General features: G+C 26.9%; 2 pseudogenes; both read right to left on the reverse strand.

Annotated features, from left to right (window-relative positions):
- Positions 1 to 285: 285 nt before the first annotated feature.
- Positions 286 to 886, reverse strand: LOC127121804 (photosystem II D2 protein-like; annotated as a pseudogene).
- A 6,771-nt stretch (positions 887 to 7,657) lies between these two features.
- Positions 7,658 to 10,051, reverse strand: LOC127121805 (uncharacterized; annotated as a pseudogene).
- Positions 10,052 to 13,789: the final 3,738 nt, after the last annotated feature.

The raw sequence follows: 13,789 nt of genomic DNA on the forward strand, positions 1-13,789 counted from the left end.
TGAAAAAGATTTAATTGAATCATGTTTTTAATGTACTTATACACTCCTAACTTGTTATTTGTCGAAAAATATCTAACTAACTTTAAAATTGTCTTCCTTTCGATTTTGAACTTTAGTTATTCTTAAGTGTAAATATTGTGTATTATATAAGGTGGGTATTTGTTCCACACGTGAACTAGAATTGGTGTTGTTGGACTCTTAAAGTGGTAGTGTTGATCTCCGATACGGTGGTGTGGAATGGAACTATAAGATTAATACTTCAATATCCAATTCACTTTTAGTTCTCTACATAAGTAATGGGTTTAATGTCCAATTATGAAACCCTTGGAAAAAGAGAATGAATCGAAATATAGCTGCTACACCAAAACTAGGCGCAAAGAACCAACCAAACTGGCCCAGTGGATATATAAGGAATACAAAAACAAAAACAACAATTGGACCGGAGAATGTGATTGCATTATAAGGCTGCAATTGAACAGATCGAGCAAGTTCAAATTGACGTAACATAAAACCTATTAATCCGAAAGCACCGCGAAGAGCAACAAAAGTCCACAGACCACCTAATTGACACTAACGGGTCAAATCTCCCTATGCTTCAAGACCCTACAGAGTGTGTTAAACTATTAGCTGGAGTAGAGACTGCTGCAGTTGAGAAGTTACAACTTTCCAAATAGGAACTTGTCAATCCATGAGTATACCATGAAGTTACAAAGGTGGTACCTATGAACCAACCCCCCAAGGCAAAATAGGCGCAAGGAAAGAGCAATAGATCGGACCAACCCACAAAAACAAAACGGTCCCTCCGTAACCATTCATCCATAATATCAAATAGATCATTTTGATCTTTGGTAAATTTACCAAGAGCTATAGTCATAGTAATCCTCCTACCCAACTACTTCAAACCATTTCCGAACACCTCCTAGCATCTTCAGGGATGGAACCTTCGAGGCTTTTTTCATTTTATATATGATATGATTTCTTGTAGACTATTCCTTGTTTTCGACTGGGTTTCGAATAGAAAAATTATATTTTTGTCGATTGATAACTTAATAGAGTTTCAATTCTAAATTCAATTTTTAATGAGATTCAACTATTCCTTCGGATTTTTTTATTTTATTACAAACAGAAACTTCTTACAAATATCAAGAATATTTGTATATCTTCCTTCAAATAGGAATACTATTGTTATCATTTTTTGATAAAAAAAACCTTTTATCGAATTTGAACCGACGACTTACGCCTTACCATGGCGTTACTCTACCACTGAGCTAAAAAGGCGTCATTTGAGTCAATTCCCAAAAGATAAATGAAGTTAAAAGTGAAGATAAAAAATGTATCTTACATCTCTCGTGTGATGATTATATACATTGTATAATGATTGTGATTCGTCTGTATTTGGGCCTTTGACTGTCACATAACGAAGTATATATTTGATTTCATATAATAAAGTGAAGGAAAAGAAAGCGATGCATTTTTCATCGCAATTATTTAATGTTTTACATTTATTTTACTCAAAAAAGAAAAAAAATTACTAATATCATTTCAAAGTTTGAAATGTAAATCATCTTATAAAAAATTTAAATTTGATAAAAATTAAACTCAATGATAATCTCATGTTTTTTTTGTATGAAATCATAATTAATTTATTAGTGGAGTATTTCACAATATTTATAAAAAAAAAATCTCTCTAGAGGAATATAATATATATAGCAGGTTGGTAATGAAAAGAACATTAAGTTATAAACTAACAATTAGTTGGAATACAGAATTAAAGATTTATTCTAAGTATTTATAGTGGATGTTCAATTTATTCAAACTATTAAGGTCAATTTAATTATCCAAGATATCAATTGAAACATTCCTCGTGGTTTATCCATTTTGCCTCCTCAAATTGTTAAATATATTTTGAAAATTAACTTGTCATTTGATAATACTATTATTGATAAATTCATTTGCAATTGCTCTACAAATGGTGATCTATCTTTTAAAGATGTTTATAATTATATGAGGAGGGATCACATTGAGCCTTCTTGAACTAAATTCATTTGGTATCCCTACATCCCACATGCTAAATCATTAGTGATTTAGAAACTAATGCATAATGTTATTGCAATAGACAATAAAACTTGATTTGAACGGGTATGCATATGATTTCAAGATGCTCTCTATGTAATCATTTTATGGAAATTACAAACCACTTATTTATGATATGCAAGTACAATTTACTTTTTTGGAATTGAATGAAATGATTCTTTGGCATTAACATTTATAGAACTACTTACGAAAACTTATTTAAACATATTGTTAGAAGTTAGAATCCTCAAATTCAGAATTTGATAATGACTCTTATCATTATAATTATTTAGAAAACAAGGCATGCGAGAAATGATATTAGATTTCAAAATGCTAAACTGACTTTGATATAGATATTCTTCATGTTACAACTGGTCTATATACATCTACTTATTTCAAGGACACACGTACTCTTTAATTTACAAATTTATAATTATTAAATTCTTTGACATCAAATGTCAACCCCCTTTTGTATATAAAATCATACATTTTGATTGATGTTTTTCTAGTAATAACTAGATTAAGTGCAACATGAATGAAACTTCAAGAGAAAATTGTGGAATATTAACTTATAATGGCATATTTAGGGATAATTTAAGAATATTCTTGGGAGTTTTCTCTGCTACGATTAGAGTTTTCACCTCCTTTCAAGCCGAATTTTATAAAATCATGATTGCTATCGATTATGCTAACAAAAAGAATTAGAGAGATCTTTGACTTGAAATTGGCTCAATACCGACCAATCATGCTTTTCTAATTTGAATGTAGTCCCTCAGTAACTTTTAATTAAATGAAAGAATATTTTGCACACTATATTCTCCTTTATATTCAAGATATGTCACATTTTCAGAGAGGAAAATGCATATAAAGATAGATTAGTTTATGGAGATATTTTTTTGATTATGACACTTGGTGAAATTGACTTACTATTTATGTTTTTGAAACTTTTTTAAGATATAGGGTGGACATGTTCAACTATCATTTTTTTCTATCTTTCTGATGGGTTAGGTTTTATATCCCTTCATCCCTTTTTGTTTTCCTTTTTTATTTAATAATTTGCCTTTATTTAAAAAAGGCATACTATTTTCTCGATCCTTTTCTTCTAAAACATTTTCTCGATTCTTAAATCAGCTTGTTTTCAAAATAAAATAATATAAATATGAGTTAAAAATTATATTTTTTAAATTTAGACAATTTCATAGTTAAAAATATTTTAAAAGAGGGTAGAAAAAGACATTTGAAAGAAAATCATTCCATTAAAATTGAAATAAAATCGATCACTAATATACTTTGAATGAATTATTTAGCTTATATAAAATTTATATGTAATTTAATCAAACACAATGAAATTTTCAAAAAAGATATGTCAAATAATTTATTGGCTGAAATTAGGCATGACAACGGGGCGACAATGGTTTTATCTTCCCCATATCCAAACATACATTTCAAATAATTTATATAATAAAGTACTAAATAAACATCAATGTATGAAAAAAGTAATTAATATTCTAAACTATCAAAATCAAATATTTTAAATTATCAATAGGACATGTTCGGGGTGGGTACTAATTGTTATAGGACCATGTATTAGCTATGTATTAGCTATCTTGCACTGCAAGTTACCTAGTATCTTCATCATATGCTTCAGCTTTTCTAATGGTACACCACATATAGAGGAGCACTACAAACTAGAGAGTTAGTTAGTTGAAGTTTGTTAGAGAAACTAACTTTTACACATACATATATCATGTAACTAACTTTCTTCAATCAATGAGATGACTTCATTTGTTCCCATTTTTAGCTACTTTTTTTTGTTTTCTCTTAGATTTCATCATAGTAATGAAAAATTTCATGATCATTATTTTGTACAGTAGGATTTGTGATTTAGTTATGATCATGATTAACTAGTATGGTAGGTTCAAGTTCAACATCATTATCAAAATAGTATGTCCAAAAGGAATGGTTGAATTGGATTACAATATGGTAGAACATGTTCATGGTGGATAACATGTCTATATATGATTATGACTTTGGTATTTAGGTCTAGGATTACAATACCTTTGACACTTTGCTTGTATCCTAAGAAATATTTTTCTACCTCTAGAATCCAACTTGGTTCTATGATTTTGTAAGGTGGAGGCATAACATAGTGATCCAAAAGATTTTAATTCATCGATATCAGGATTACTATCAAATCTATGAAAGAATGATAACTTGGTTTTAAGTAAAGATTAGGGATACGATTTATGAGATAAGTCGCATGAAGAACTGCATAAGACAAAAACTGCTTTGGTAATTTTGAGTGAAAAAGTAAAGTCCTCCCCACATTTAAAATGCATTGATGCTTCCTTTCCACCCTCCCATTTTGTGGAAGGGGGGAGGTCTTAACACAACTAGTTTGATGATCTATACCTTTTGAAGAATAAAAATCAGACATGGAAAACTCAGGACCACTATTTGTCCTAACAATCTTGACTTTGTAATTATATTGAATTTCTATCATGAGTATGAACTTTTGGAAAAGAATTGTGACTACCCAAGTGAATCTACTGTAATTATCAAGTCCAATGATAAAATATTTATGAGTTTGAGTTACAAAATGAGTTAGTACCTGAACCACCATAAGTATTGAGAAGATATAATCGACTACCCAAAAGTCTAGTCACTTGTCAGACTTCATATGCAGTTTTTCAAAGAAAACAGCTGACCAAAATTTTTCAAGTATACTTAATTTTATTCAGAATTTTCTTTCATTAAAAAATCTATCTACTTCACATCAACATTTTACTTTGTCTATCACCATTATTTCTGAGCCAGATAGTTACCAAGAAATAAGGAAGTATGATTGTTAGATCAAGGCATTGAACTCTGAGCTGGATGCTTTGAAGCACAACAAAAATTGGATTTTTTTTATGTTCCACCTAGTATCAAGCCTATGATAAGCAAATTGGTTTACAAGGTAAAACACAAAGAATATAGGACTATAGAGAGGTACAAGGCTAAACCATTATCCAAAGGTTATAATCATGTTGAGGGGTTTGATTTGTTTGATAATTTTTCCCATGTGGCAAAGATCACTACTGTGAGGACACTACTTGAATTGGAATCCATAAATTTCAAGAACTTGCATCAATTGGATATAAATAATGTATCTATAAATGGAGATTTACATGAAGATGTATACACGTCAGTGCCACAAGGTGTTACTAGTCCAAAGTCAAATCAAGTATGCAAAATTTTGAAGTCACTCTATGGTTTAAGGCAAGCCAATACAAAATGGTATAAAATTAACATCATTCTTAGTTAATCAATGATATAAATAATCTGGTTCAGATTATTCCCTCTTCACACTGAATAATGGTTCATATTTCAGTGCACTACAAAGTGTATGGATGATATCATTTTGGCTGGAAACTCCATGGATGAAATTGATAGATTGAAAACCAAACTTTATGTTAAATTTAAAATCAAATACTTTGGCAAGTTAAAGTACTTCATAAGAGTAGAAGTTTCTCATTCAAAAATTGAAATTATTATTTGTCAAAGAAAGTATTTTTTGAATTTGTTGAAAGACACGTGTCTCCTTGAGTCTAAACCTGTCAAAACTCATATTGATCCATCTTTTAATTTGTATCAGGACACATACAAGCCTTTTGAAGATATTCTAAACTATAGAAGGTTAGATGGGAAGCTACTTTATCTCTTACCTACCAGGTCTGATAATTCCTTTAAATACATCAAATAACTAACTTTTTTTAATCAATGAGATATCTTCATTTGTTCCCATTTTCTCTACTTTTCTGGTTTTCTCTTTGATTTCATCATTGTAATGAGAAACTTCATGACTAATGTTGTCATTACTCATCTCATATCCATATTTTAAAATTGAGAAAAATTCAAACCCAAACTCGAACTCAGTCAAAGAGGATTTTTTCTGTCGAACTCGTGGTGGATTTAGATGAATAATTGCACGTACGGGTATTTTTATCATGTCTAGTTGCAATTTCACTTTTTAAAGATGAATAAGTGGAATATTATGGATTAGAATCTGCATCCCTACAATATAATATCCTTACATATCTATCAACGAGCTAGTTTAGAATTTAATTTATATACATTTGAAATGTAAATCCAATTAAATTGCATGTTAATATTTTTTATAATTTTTTAAAATAATTTTGTTATACATCAATAATATAATTTTTTTTATAAATGGATCCAACTAAATTTTTTACAAATATCATTTTATGATTTATATTTTATTATTATTATTATTATTATTATTATTATTATTATTTCTATTATTATTATTATTATTATTATTATTATTATTATTATTATTCACATAGTCTTATTCTAATTTTCATCCTTTCACCAATTTCAAAAAACAAATACAAAAATTGAATTTAAAAGTACAATTAAAAATGTTAAAATCTTTAATTCAAATACCAAGTATATAATTTCAGAAGATGCATTATAGGTGAACCTTCTCCTGATATTGCCTTGCCATATTTGTTCACGCCACTTCAATTATCTATCTATTAAAATCAACTACCACCAAACTATTTAAATTGCTCTTTCCTTAATATTAATTTATATTACCAAAAAGGTTAAAAAAGTAAATGACTAATGTTTCAAGTTTTTTCCAATATAATCTACTACAAAGTGACATATGACCTCATTACAATCATTAATTTTTTAACTTCAACTTTCTTCTTTATCCTCATTCTCTTCTTTTAATTCAAAATTCAAATCTCTTTCACAATTCTTTTTACCACACTTTTTCACTTTCATTATTAATTTTTTAACCCTTCATTTTCTTTTTCCCTTTTTATTTTTTTCTAAATTTCAACTATCTTTCTATTAAAACTAACTACCACCAAACTATTTAAGTTGCTCTTTCCTTTATACTAATTTACACTAATAAAATATTAAAAAAAAATAACTAATGTCTCAATTACATATGACCTCATCCCAATCATTATAATTATAATATATGATTATCATATTAATATTTATTGGTGTATAAATGTATACAATATTTGCATTCAATTTTATTTTTACAACAAATTTTATCAATTCTATTTATTTATTATTATTTAATATGTTAATTAATCTATTTATAAAATTTAATAAAATTAAGAATTTATTTTATAAAATTACATAATACTTAATAGTCGGACACACAAATAACTTTCCATCTCACATATCTTTCTTAAAAAAATATCTAAGAATTCAGTTGGTAGGACACGTCACATAAAATAAAATAAAAAATAAAAAAACAAAAAAAAACAAAAGAGACAGATTCGGTTGATCAAATCCACCGAGGAGTAAAATTGAAGAATTTTGAAATGATGATGATGGAATATATATATATATATATATATATATATATATATATATATATATATATATATATATATATATATATATATATATATATATATATATATATATATATATAATTTAATGATTAAAAATGACAAACAAAAGATAAATTATATATTAACCAAATGAAGTACTAAAAAGTTCAAAGGTATTATTTAAACTACTAACACCATTTCTTACAACTTATATTATCTAACTACATAAAAAGAGCCTTCCTACGAACACTTTTTGAAGCAAAATCGTCTACTAAGTCTTCATATTTTATTGTCTCCAAAATATCATTTTCAATAGCTATTAATGCCAATCCATTAAGCCTTTCTTGTGACATGGTAGACCGCAAGTAAGTCTTTAACAACTTCAATTTTGAAAAACTTCTTTCTGCAGAAGCAACTATCATAGAAATAGTCAATAAGATTCTATATGCAATAAATGTATTAGGAACACAATCCAAGCCTTTTAAAAATAATAGTATATCAGTAGGTCTTATGGTTTCTTCATGCAACATTTCTCTTAGTAACTTCAACTCTGCAAAAAATTCATTCTCATCAATATCAGATTGCTCATTATGTTTCAATGCCTGCTCAAAGTTAGTACAACAAGACTTCAAAGCTGCATCATCTAATGATTGTAACTTGTGAGAAGTAAACAAGAAACCAAAAATACTTTCATACTCTTGGTATTGCTCAAACCTCTTATTAAGAGAAACAACAGCTTGATCAACAAGGTAAAGAAAATAATTAACCCTGAATGATTCTTCTTCTGATAGCTCGACTGATGGGATATTCAAATTCTCATCAAATTGCCTTTTTCTTTTAATTATACGCCTTTGAGAAAATATTGGGGCAATATTCAATTCCACCGCAATTTCCTTAGCGTTAATCAATACCTTATAAAAACCCGTTTCTCTATATCCCTCAAAATACGAAATCAACCCCTTAATTTTTTGCATAGCAACATCAATAAGCATATCATTTTCCTGTAAAAGCTTGCTAACAGAATTAATTGCAGATAATATTTCAAACCAAATAATTATAGCCATCAAAAACTCAAAATCACCAAGCTCATTTGTTGCTAAGGATTTAGCTTCATTTTGTATTTTAGGATCAAGATCATTTTCTGACACTTCAAGCAAAGCTTCTGTAAATTCTAACATTTGAGTTCTTATAGCTTTGACACTTTCTACACGACTCTCCCAACGAGTGGATGACAATGATTTTGGAGTCAACCCTTTTACATTATCTTTCAAATTTTGCCATCTCTTAGTAGAATTGGCAAAAATTATATAAATGCGTTGAACAACTCCAAAAAAATTCCTAGCTTTAATACAAGAGTTAGTCATATCACACAATGCCAAATTAAGACTATGACAACCACAAGGAGTATAAAAGGCTCTCGGATTTATGTCTAAAAATCTCTTTTGCACACCTTGGTGTTTTCCTTTCACATTGGACCCATTATCATAACATTGCCCTCTCACGTCAAATAGGTCGAGACCAAGTTCTTTCAATTCATTTTGTAAAACATCAAAAAGCCCTGACCACTTGTATCATTCACATTCAAAAATCCTTAAAATGATTCATCAATACTAACAGAAGCTGAAGAAATATCCACATATCTTATTATCAAAGACATCTACTCTTGGTGACTAACATCAGGAGTACAATCAAGTATCACTGAAAAATACTTTGTCTGTTTGATTTTTCTAATGATTTCAATTGTAATCGCAGAACCAAGCAATGAAATCAACTCATTCTGTATATTATGCCCAAGATAATGAATATGAACTTTTTGAGTTGTAACACGTCTAACATGTTCTTGGATGATGGGGTCAAATTCAGCTAACATTTCAATCAAACCCAAAAAGTTTCCATTGCTATCTTCGTACAATTTCTCCTTAGAACCACGAAAGGCTAAATTATGTTTAGCAAGAAATTTCACTATTGAAATAACTCTTTTTAAAACATTTTTCCAGTAATCCTTTTCTTTCTCAATTAATCTTTGAGTTGTTTTATCAATAGTTTGAAATTTTTGTAGCCTTTTGCGATACTCATACCAAGTAGTCATATTTTTAACATGTTTCATGCCTAACTCGTGCTCTTTAATTCCTTCACCAACATGTACCCAATCACTATAACCCTCATTTGCTAATTGTCCCCTAACAATCCCATTTAAAAATTTTACAACAAAAACAAAATACTCTATCAAGCTCTTTCGAATAAACAAGTCAATCTCTATCACACACCTCTCCATTTGCTAAAGCTCTAGTATACAAATTAGCCGTAAAACGTCTTTTCAAACTATCTCTAGGACACTTCAGAATAGAATTATCTCTTTTAGGACCTTTCACAACCAATAAATCAATCAGTTTAGGTTGAAGACGATCCCAATTTCTTGGATCAAATATATCATAATCAACATTATCATCATCATCATCATCGGCATCATCATCATTATTAACTTCATCAACAATTGGCACACTATCAAGATTATCATTTTCAATGGGCACACTATTATGATTATCATTTTTAATGGGCACACTATCAAGATTATCATTTTTAATGGGCACATTATCAAGATTATCATTTTCAATGGGCACACTATCAAGATTATCATTTTCAATGGGCACACTATCAAGATTATCATTTTCAATAGGCACACTATCAAGATTATCATTTTCAATAGGCAAACTATCAATATTATCAACATAACGACTTTCACTTGAAACTTGTGATTCTTTGATTAAAAATTTATCAAGAGCTCCTACTTGAGATTGAATTAACTCTTCAATTTTTTTCTTTTTCTTACGTTTATCATTTCCACATTCAAATTTTCTATTCTTATGAGGCATCTTAGGAGGCATAATAAGAAAAACCTGAAATTTCTCACAATGTCTTTTGTGTCCGTCGATGATCTACTAATTATCCTGTTGTGAAATTGTGTTCCTAATCAATAACAAAAAAAATCAATTACATTAAATAAAAGAAATTATAAATTAATCATCAAAAAATATTAATAATTAAATCATGGAGAAAAGACTTTAATTAATATTCAATTATATTTTATTATGTTGTGTTCTTCTCTAATATAGTACCATAAAAAATTAATAATTATAAATTAAAAGCAAATTATAAATTAATAGTAAGAAAATAAATTATATTTAATTAAATAAATTATAAATTAATCATACAAAATATCAATACTAATACATACTAATTTTGCTTTGAAAGATTCCAAATTGCAATTTGGTCTTATGAGAAAAAGTAGGTATAATAATCGTCACCAACACCAACAGTATTCTTGTTTTGAATTTTGATATTACTGAGTAGTATATACAGTATACTAGTATCACATTTCACCCTAAAATTTTATTTATTTATATATTATAATCTTATAAAGAACACAAGTTACCCTCATTTCCACCCTAAAATCTAAAATCAATATTGATACAGGAACTAAAATAGGATTTCACCCTAAAATTTAAAATAAATATAAAATTACTATTTTTTCTACCTTCAAAATCAAATAATCACAATAAAAATAAATAGAAAGTAACTAATTGAATAAACTAACCTGATAAAAGAGAGTATTGAAAAGGAAAAATAAGATTTTTTTTCTAGTTTCAAACCGCTCTAACAGAGAAAGAGAGAAGAGAATATCGTTTGAGAGGAGAGAGAAGTGAGAACGTGTGAGAAAGGAGAAAAAAACCTTTGGTTTCCAAATATCCTATTTTTCAGCATTTAATATTTTATTTATTATATGTGATACAAAAATATTTTATTTATTAATTTTTTATATTTACTAATAATAGTTAATTTGAGGCCCCACAAAAAGTGAGGCATTATGCTACTGCACAGCTTGCAGATGAAAAGAATCGACCATATATATATATATATATATATATATATATATATATATATATATATATATATATATATTACAGGGAAAATACCAAAAGACCTCTATATGTTGTTATCTATTTTTATTTATTTAATAGCATTAAAAATAATGGTTAAAGATGTTAAAACCCTCCCTTGCATCTAGGTTTGTATTATTACTCTTTTTTCCTTTATTTTTTATTTTTTATAAATAAATATTTAGATTTGGCTCATAAGCCCATTTGAATATTTTATAACTATAGATAGTTTTAGGTTTAAATGTGAATTAATTATTTTTTATTATTATAAATAATTTAAAAGATGGTGCATTGATAGTGTAAATTATTTTTATATTTCAATCAATGACAATTATATATTTCGTCAAGTCGGCTCATAAATTTTAAATTATGTATATAATTTGACACTTTAAATATTTGATTTGATATATATATATATATTATATATATATATATATATATATATATATATATATATATATTAGATATATATATATATATAATATATATATATATATATATTATATATATATTATATATATATTATATATATATATATATATATATATATATATATATATTATATATATATATATATATATATATATTTACAGGGAAAATACCAAAAGACCTCTATATGTTGTTATCTATTTTAATTATTTAATAGCATTAAAAATAATGGTTAAAAGATTTAAACCCTCCCTTGCATCTAGGTTTTGTATTATACTCTTTTTCTTTATTACTCTTTTTAATTATGTATATATTTGACACTTAAATATTTTGATTTGATATATATATATATATATATATATATATATATATATATATATATATATATATATATATATATATATATCTATATATATATATATATATATATATATATATATATATATATATATATATATATATATATATATATATATATATATATATTATATATATATATATATATATATATATATATTTTTTAACTTCTATTAAACTCATAATCTAAATAAGTTAAGAATAAAAAGCACTAAGATTGGGACTCGATTTTGGTTTAATACATAATATTTACAATATGTGACTATTATGATTTATTTTCAAATCAAATGAATAAAATCAAACATATTCATTTGGAATATTATTTATGAACCAATTGAACAATTGATTATAATTTCTACTTTTACATGTTAACTATTATATGATTGTTTATGTGTTTTACTAAATGTGCTCGTACAAAATACAAATTGGTTGCAATTTGTTATGAGTTTGATTTTTTTATATCTATATTTTGAGTTAGAATTAACATGAAATTAAATATGATTTTTTACTTTGTTATAGGGGAAAATATTATAATTCTTCTAATTGTTGTTGTTCTTATTATTAGTTTTAGTATAGTTTTCATTCGACACATTTTTCAAAAAGAAATTTTTTGTTCTAGGGTGTTATGCTATCGTGTATCTAAGGACAACTTAACTAACTCGTCATTGGTTTTGTTTGACTTTTCAAAAAATCATTTGGTAAGTATCATATATGTTAGTAGAACACAGTCTGACATTAATTTCGGTGATATTAAATTAAGTTGTTAGTCAGATATACTATGCCCTAGGAAGATACATATCAGAGCCATTAAACTTTTTTAATAAAGAGTCGATAAATAGAATCGGAGTTCTGATATCAATTGAAGGTGAATGAAATACAAAAAAGGGGAATTTGAATTGGGTTTATGGATTTAAAAAATTCTGTCATCCAGTATACCATACAACAAAGATAAAAATAAAGATAATAACACAAGTATTTTTATTTTGGTTCGCTGTTAAGGAAGTTATGTCTAGTCCACCCACCTAAGTGATTTTGCGTTCTCAATAAGAACTTAATCAAATAATCAAATTGACTACAATAAACTCAAACACACACAATTTAAGATTTGAGAAATTCTGACTATACCCTAGTCTCTTAAGAAAAATAACTCAAAGAATAATTGTCAATGATTTCTTGATAATTCTAACTACACTTAGTCTCTCAAGGAAATTAACCAAAGGTTAAGATAAACAAGATTTGTGGATACAAGTTTCTTCAAAAAGCAGGTACACAAGTTTAAATCAAATATTACACTTAACAAAAATATTCAAGGAAAATGTTCTAAGCGTATGAGTGTGAGAAATACTTCATTTATTTTTCTACTTCACATATGCTCTTTGAGTGTATGTGTTGATATATATATATATATATATATATATCAGTTCATCTCTATTCCAATCTTAAAAAGACCTCTTTATGTAGGAATAAATAGATTTGTTGGAGGGTGAAGTTGGAATATCCTCAATGTAATCGTTGTATGAAGGTCACTTCATATTGCAACATTAGAGTGACGCTTGTAGCAAATAATTTGTGAGGATGATGGAACGTGAGAATCTTCTTTTGTACAAAGTACAATACTTTACATAGAAA

This window comes from Lathyrus oleraceus, chromosome 2 (genome assembly GCF_024323335.1).
Source record: "Lathyrus oleraceus cultivar Zhongwan6 chromosome 2, CAAS_Psat_ZW6_1.0, whole genome shotgun sequence".
Lineage (NCBI taxonomy): Eukaryota > Viridiplantae > Streptophyta > Magnoliopsida > Fabales > Fabaceae > Lathyrus > Lathyrus oleraceus.